The 8,507-nt window shown below is 43.7% G+C and overlaps 1 long non-coding RNA gene across 1 annotated transcript; it reads left to right on the top strand.

Annotated features, from left to right (window-relative positions):
• The first annotated feature begins 578 nt into the window (after positions 1-578).
• Positions 579-3,182, top strand: LOC142289553 (uncharacterized). Its single transcript, XR_012750024.1, has 3 exons — positions 579-727; positions 1,993-2,472; positions 2,503-3,182. It is a non-coding gene; the product is annotated as an uncharacterized LOC142289553 (long non-coding RNA).
• The last annotated feature ends 5,325 nt before the right edge of the window (positions 3,183-8,507 follow it).

The following is an 8,507-nucleotide window of genomic DNA, read 5'->3' as shown; positions in this document are numbered from 1 at the left end:
ATGTGATGACTGATGACAGGATATGGAATGGCATAGACCCTCATGGTCTTTAAACAACCATAACTACAGTATATTTCAAGCCTAATAAACAGAACATACGTTTGGATGCCACCAACGTCTAAAGCTTTATTTACAAGCGTCATACATAAGGACCCCTGCTATACAGCCCCCTCCATATGGAGCCCTCTATACACCAAACTGAGGAACACCGGCAGGTAAAGAAAAACGAGCGTCATACATAAGGACCCCTGCTATACAGCGAGCCCCCTCCATATGGAGCCCTCTATACACCTCATCGAGGAACACCAGCAGGTAAACCAGCGTGATAGACAAGGACCTCCACTATACAGCGAGCCCCTCTATACCTCCCACAATACACCACTGCGACCACTGCCCCTACAACTGCTAGCAGGAGTCGCGCAGGTAGAACATCACACGAGTATTGCTCTCTGCGTCCCACGTGACCGCTGAGACATGTGACGTCACATCTATCAGGCGTTCATTATTGGTAGATACAGAATGCACGTGCTCTTTCCCGGTATGACGTCACTTCCGCCACGTGTTAGGGGTGTGGTCTGATTTCACAAGGCGATGCCAATGCATCCTGCAACTCGCCATTTGTGGACGATAGAGTCTAAATCCCAGTGGCCAGAGGGACCTCTGCTGATGTCACGACCATGTGACCGCACTCTTGTGTGGGAGGAGCCTGTAGTTCCCGGCAGTCTGTGTACAGTTTGTTGTTTCCCAACTGTTTCCAGCTCTAGGAGTGTGATTTAACAGGAGATGAGTCATATCTGATGAAGCTTACCATATATGTGCGTCAGGGGGATATAAAAAGGGATTGTAGGTCAACGTCTCTGGGTCCAAAAGTGTGCAGCAGTAGGTGCAATGCGCTGTCTGAGGGAGGGGGTGCTCAATGCTCTGTCTGGAGGAGGGGGTGTGCAATGCTCTGTCTGGAGGAGGGGGTGCTCAATGCTCTGTCTGGAGGAGGGGGTGCTCAATGCTCTGTCTGGAGGAGGGGGTGTGCAATGCCCTGTCTGAGGGAGGGGGGTGCAATGCTGTGTCTTGAGGTGGGGAGTGCAATGCTCTGTCTGGAGGAGGGGGTGTGCAATGCCCTGTCTGAGGGAGGGGGGTGCAATGCTGTGTCTTGAGGTGGGGGAGTGCAATGCTCTGTCGGGAGGAGGGGGTGTGCAATGCTCTGTCTGGAGGAGGGGGGTGTTCAATGCTCTGTCAGAAGGGGATGCAATGCTGTGTTGAAGGAGGGAGGGGGGTGCAATGCCCTGTCTGAGGGAGGGGGGTGCAATGCTGTGTCTTGAGGTGGGGGAGTGCAATGCTCTGTCGGGAGGAGGGGGTGCAATGCTGTGCCTGGAGGAGGGAGGGGGTGCAATGCTGCGTCTGGAGGAGGGAGTGGGTGCAGTGCTGCGTCTGGAGGAGGGGGGGGTGCAGTGCTGCGTCTGGAGGAGGGAGGGGGTTACGGTGCGGAGGAGGGAGGGGGGTGCAGTGCTGTGCCTGGAGGAGGGAGGGGGTGCAATGCTGCGTCTGGAGGAGGGAGGGGGTTACGGTGCGGAGGAGGGAGGGGGGGTGCAGTGCTGTGCCTGGAGGAGGGAGCGGGTGCAATGCTGCGTCTGGAGGAGGGAGGGGGGGTGCAGTGCTGCGTCTGGAGGAGGGAGGGGGGGTGCAGTGCTGCGTCTTGAGGAGGGAGGGGGGGTGCAGTGCTGCGTCTTGAGGAGGGAGGGGGGGTGCAGTGCTGCGTCTTGAGGAGGGAGGGGGGGTGCAGTGCTGCGTCTGGAGGAGGGAGGGGGAGGTGCAGTGCTGCGTCTGGAGGAGGGAGAGGGGGGGCCAATGCTCTGTCTGAAGAAGGGGGTGTGTGTAATGTGGAACTGTCTGCCCTGAGATACATCAGTTTGTGAAAGTATACAACCCCCTTGGCATTTTTCGGGTTTTGCTACCTCACAACCTTGAATTTACCTTTTGTGTGTTTGTTTTTTTCAGGGGTTTGCATCAGTTCATGTAAAGAACGTGCCGTCAACTGAACATTTTTTATATTTTTATTATTTTTTTTTTTTTTTTTTTTTGGTGAAGCAAACAACAAATATTTAAATAAATAATAAGTGTGCATAACTATTTACCCCCCTAAAGTCAGTACTTTGTGGAGTTTCCTTTATGTGGCAATTACAGCTGCAAATCGCTTTGGATAAGTCTCTAAGCTTTACCCATCCTGACACTTGGATTTTTGCCCCTTCCTCGAGCTAAAGGTGGTCCGTCGCCTTCATTTGATGGTTTCCTCCGGTGAGCAGCGTCTTCACTTCTGACCACAGATTCTCCATTCCTCCGGTGAGCAGCGATCTTCTCCTCTGACCACAGATTCTCCATTCCTCCGGTGAGCAGCCTTCTTCACGTTTGACCACAGATTCTCCATTCCTCCGGTGAGCAGCGATCTTCTCCTCTGGCCACAGATTCTCCATTCCTCCGGTGAGCAGCCTTCTTCACGTTTGACCACAGATTCTCCATTCCTCCGGTGAGCAGCCTTCTGCACGTTTGACCACAGATTCTCCATTTCTCCGATGAGCAGCGTCTTCACGTCTGACCACAGATTCTCCATTCCTCCGGTGAGCAGCGTCTTCACGTCTGACCACAGATTCTCCATTCCTCCGGTGAGCAGCCTTCTTCACGTTTGACCACAGATTCTCCATTTCTCCGATGAGCAGCATCTTCACGTCTGACCACAGATTCTCCATTCTTCCGGTGAGCAGCGTCTTCACGTCTGACCACAGATTCTCCATTCCTCCGGTGAGCAGCGTCTTCACGTCTGACCACAGATTCTCCATTCCTCTGGTGAGCAGCGTCTTCCGTCTGACCACAGATTTTCCATTGGATAAGGTCTGGGCTGTGACTCGGCCGCTCCAATACATTTACACGTTTCCCCTTACGCCCTCCAGTGCGGCTTTAGCAGGAGCTTTGGGTCATAGTCTTGTTGGAAGGTGAAACATCCGTCCAAGACTCATCACTAATCACAATAATCAATCAAGATGATAGATAAAGCTTCAAACCTCCGACCAACATAAAACCACATTTTCCAGATGATGCTGATGTAAAGCCGACAGGAGGGAAGAAACGTCATTTATTAACCATGGTGTGAGGTCTCACTGTCTGCTGTCTGGATTAAATGGATAATCATTAAAAGTTTGGAAATTAGTATTTTGTTGGTCTTTTTGTAAAAATGATGATGTTTGTTTATTTCTAAAATATCAACTTACTGTATTTTTGGACCATAAGACGCACCCTGGTTTTAAAGGTGGAAAAAATTTTTTAACAAAAAATGTGATCATGACACACTGTTATGGGGCGAGGATCTGCTGCTAACACAGTATGGGGGTGATTTAAAAAAAAAAACAAAACACAAAAAAACAAAACTGCGTGCGGTTTTCCCAATTTTGATAACCAGCCAAGATCAAGTCTCACAGCTAGGGGCTGGTATTCTCAGGCTGGGGAGACTCAAGTTATTGGGAGCCCCCAAGCCTAAAAATATCAGCCAGCAGCCACCCAGAATTATCACATCCATTAGATCCGACAGTCCTGGGACTTTTCCCAGCGCATCCTGATTGCCCTGATGCGGTGGTAATTGGGGTAATAAGGAGTTAATGGCAGCCCATAGCTGCAACTAAGTCCTAGCTTAGTTACATAGTTACTTAGGTTGAAAAAAGACCTAGGTCCATCTAGTTCAACCTTCCTCCACCAATTCTACATTTGGTCACCAAGTCATTTATAACCAACAATGTTGTGTGTACTGAGGAAATCATCCAGCCCTTTTTTAAAAGCTGTTCTAGTATCTGCCATTACTACCTCTTGTGGTAGGGCATTCTACAGTCTGACTGCTCTAACTGTAAACAACCCTTTCCTATTTAGCTGCCTGAATGGCAGCCATCTATGGGACACCCCCTCATCACTAAACTGTAGTGAAAGTAAGTAAACACAGACAAATAAAAATCCTTTATTTGAAATAAAAGACAAAAAAACCCTTCTTTCACCACTTTATTAACCCTTAAAATACCCGGGTCGGACGTAATCCAAACGACGTCCCACGACGCATCCAGCTCTGCTAAATCTGACAATCAGAGAGCGACCATAGAACACAATCGCTCTCTGTGAGGGTCAGGCCGCAAGTGAAGAGAGCCGCTGGGATCAGCGGTGACTCCAGCTGTCACCGCACATCACCTGACTGAAGACATCACGGATCTCAGTCACTACAGCCGCGGCCGGATTTGTGGTAACAGGTGGAGGACTCCCGCTGTATACTCACCTTTCCTCACTCCACTCAGCATTGCAGTGTCTTCCTGTCTGTGCCAGCAGCAGCGCCGCTGACCTGTGTGGAGCTGTGTGTACAGCGATGAAGTCATCGCTGTGCTCATCGCTCTCCACACAGCGATCCGGCAGACAGGAGGACACCGCGATGCTGCAGGGAACAGTGACCAGTGAGTATACAGTACTTATTCATTGCCCCTGCGCTGATGATGGTGCACGGGGGGCAGTGAATACAGCCGCACATGATCATTCCAAGCTGTAGTTACCAGGCTTCACGCAGGCCGGCTCTTCAGTATGCACGCATCCCCCGCCCATCATCTCGCCCACCTGTAAGGGCCGGCTTCAGGGCTGAGAGATGATGGGTGGGAGGATGGGCGTGCATATGAAATGAGCGGGCGCACGTGGTCAGGGTAGCGCTGCTACAGCCTGTTCGTGCCTCTGATGACCCGCTCCACCATCACCGCACCGCAGCCAACGGACTAGAAGACGCACCCCCCACTCCTCCCCCCCCCCCCCCCCCAAAATTTTGGGGGAAAAAAGTAGCTCCTATAGTCCGAAAAATACGGTAAATTTACAATTTAATATAAAAAGAATGTGCTAGAAAGAAAAATACAATCTCAAAATCACTGCGACATCTTGAAATATTGCAGTTATTACCACATAGTGAGCTGTCAGAATTTTATCTAGTCACTGAGGGGTTAACACCATATTTGCAGATTAATAGCATTTTTAAATTAACAGATTCCCTTTAATGTAAAATATATACTTGTATTAATTTTGTATTTTACAAAGTTTTATAAATATATAAGCTTTATATTGTCATTTATTTTTTTAACACCATTATATTATGGAGCATCATATAGGGCATAATATATTATGGAGCATCATATAGGGTACGTTATATTATGGAGCATCATATAGGGCATATTATATTATGGAGCATCATATAGGGTACGTTATATTATGGAGCACCATATAGGGCATATTATATTATGGAGCACCATATAAGGCATATTATATTATGGAGCACCATATAGGGCATATTATATTATGGAGCACCATATAGGGCATATTATATTATGGAGCATCATATAGGGCACATTATATTATGGAGCACCATATAGGGCATAATATATTACGGAGCATCATATAGGGTACGTTATATTATGGAGCACCATATAGGCATATTATATTATGGAGCATCATATAGGGTACGTTATATTATGGAGCACCATATAGGGCATATTATATTATGGAGCATCATATAGGGTACGTTATATTATGGAGCACCATATAGGGCATATTATATTATGGAGCATCATATAGGGTACGTTATATTATGGAGCACCATATAGGGCATATTATATTATGGAGCATCATATAGGGTACGTTATATTATGGAGCACCATATAGGGCATATTATATTATGGAGCATCATATAGGGTACGTTATATTATGGAGCACCATATAGGGCATATTATATTATGGAGCACCATATAAGGCATATTATATTATGGAGCACCATATAGGGCATATTATATTATGGAGCACCATATAGGGCATATTATATTATGGAGCATCATATAGGGTACGTTATATTATGGAGCACCATATAGGGCATATTATATTATGGAGCACCATATAGGGCATATTATATTATGGAGCACCATATAGGGCATATTATATTATGGAGCACCATATAGGGTACATTATATTATGGAGCATCATATAGGGCACATTATATTATGGAGCACCATATAGGGCATATTATATTATGGAGCATCATATAGGGTACGTTATATTATGGAGCACCATATAGGGCATATTATATTATGGAGCATCATATAGGGTACGTTATATTATGGAGCACCATATAGGGCATATTATATTATGGAGCATCATATAGGGTACGTTATATTATGGAGCACCATATAGGGCATAATATATTATGGAGCATCATATAGGGTACGTTATATTATGGAGCACCATATAGGGCATATTATATTATGGAGCATCATATAGGGTACGTTATATTATGGAGCACCATATAGGGCATATTATATTATGGAGCATCATATAGGGTACGTTATATTATGGAGCACCATATAGGGCATATTATATTATGGAGCATCATATAGGGCACATTATATTATGGAGCACCATATAGGGCATAATATATTATGGAGCATCATATAGGGTACGTTATATTATGGAGCACCATAGAGGGCATATTATATTATGGAGCATCATATAGGGTACGTTATATTATGGAGCACCATATAGGGCATATTATATTATGGAGCATCATATAGGGTACGTTATATTATGGAGCACCATATAGGGCATATTATATTATGGAGCATCATATAGGGTACGTTATATTATGGAGCACCATATAGGGCATATTATATTATGGAGCACCATATAGGGCATATTATATTATGGAGCACCATATAGGGCATATTATATTATGGAGCACCATATAGGGCATATTATATTATGGAGCACCATATAGGGTACGTTATATTATGGAGCATCATATAGGGCACATTATATTATGGAGCACCATATAGGGCATATTATATTATGGAGCACCATATAGGGCATATTATATTATGGAGCACCATATAGGGCATATTATATTATGGAGCACCATATAGGGTACATTATATTATGGAGCATCATATAGGGCACATTATATTATGGAGCACCATATAGGGCATATTATATTATGGAGCATCATATAGGGTACGTTATATTATGGAGCACCATATAGGGCATATTATATTATGGAGCATCATATAGGGTACGTTATATTATGGAGCACCATATAGGGCATATTATATTATGGAGCATCATATAGGGTACGTTATATTATGGAGCACCATATAGGGCATAATATAGTATGGAGCATCATATAGGGTACGTTATATTATGGAGCACCATATAGGGCATATTATATTATGGAGCATCATATAGGGTACGTTATATTATGGAGCACCATATAGGGCATATTATATTATGGAGCATCATATAGGGTACGTTATATTATGGAGCACCATATAGGGCATATTATATTATGGAGCATCATATAGGGCACATTATATTATGGAGCACCATATAGGGCATAATATATTATGGAGCATCATATAGGGTACGTTATATTATGGAGCACCATAGAGGGCATATTATATTATGGAGCATCATATAGGGTACGTTATATTATGGAGCACCATATAGGGCATATTATATTATGGAGCATCATATAGGGTACGTTATATTATGGAGCACCATATAGGGCATATTATATTATGGAGCATCATATAGGGTACGTTATATTATGGAGCACCATATAGGGCATATTATATTATGGAGCATCATATAGGGTATGTTATATTATGGAGCACCATATAGGGCATATTATATTATGGAGCATCATATAGGGTACGTTATATTATGGAGCACCATATAGGGCATATTATATTATGGAGCACCATATAGGGCATATTATATTATGGAGCACCATATAGGGTATATTATATTATGGAGCACCATATAGGGTACATTATATTATGGAGCATCATATAGGGCACATTATATTATGGAGCACCATATAGGGCATATTATATTATGGAGCATCATATAGGGTACGTTATATTATGGAGCACCATATAGGGCATATTATATTATGGAGCATCATATAGGGTACGTTATATTATGGAGCACCATATAGGGCATATTATATTATGGAGCATCATATAGGGTACGTTATATTATGGAGCACCATATAGGGCATAATATATTATGGAGCATCATATAGGGTACGTTATATTATGGAGCACCATATAGGGCATATTATATTATGGAGCATCATATAGGGTACGTTATATTATGGAGCACCATATAGGGCATATTATATTATGGAGCATCATATAGGGTACGTTATATTATGGAGCACCATATAGGGCATATTATATTATGGAGCATCATATAGGGCACATTATATTATGGAGCACCATATAGGGCATAATATATTATGGAGCATCATATAGGGTACGTTATATTATGGAGCACCATAGAGGGCATATTATATTATGGAGCATCATATAGGGTACGTTATATTATGGAGCACCATATAGGGCATATTATATTATGGAGCATCATATAGGGTACGTTATATTATGGAGCACCATATAGGGCATATT

This window comes from Anomaloglossus baeobatrachus, unplaced genomic scaffold (genome assembly GCF_048569485.1).
Source record: "Anomaloglossus baeobatrachus isolate aAnoBae1 unplaced genomic scaffold, aAnoBae1.hap1 Scaffold_968, whole genome shotgun sequence".
Lineage (NCBI taxonomy): Eukaryota > Metazoa > Chordata > Amphibia > Anura > Aromobatidae > Anomaloglossus > Anomaloglossus baeobatrachus.
Note: the sequence above shows the minus strand (reverse complement) of the source record. Positions and strands in the feature narration are given on the sequence as shown.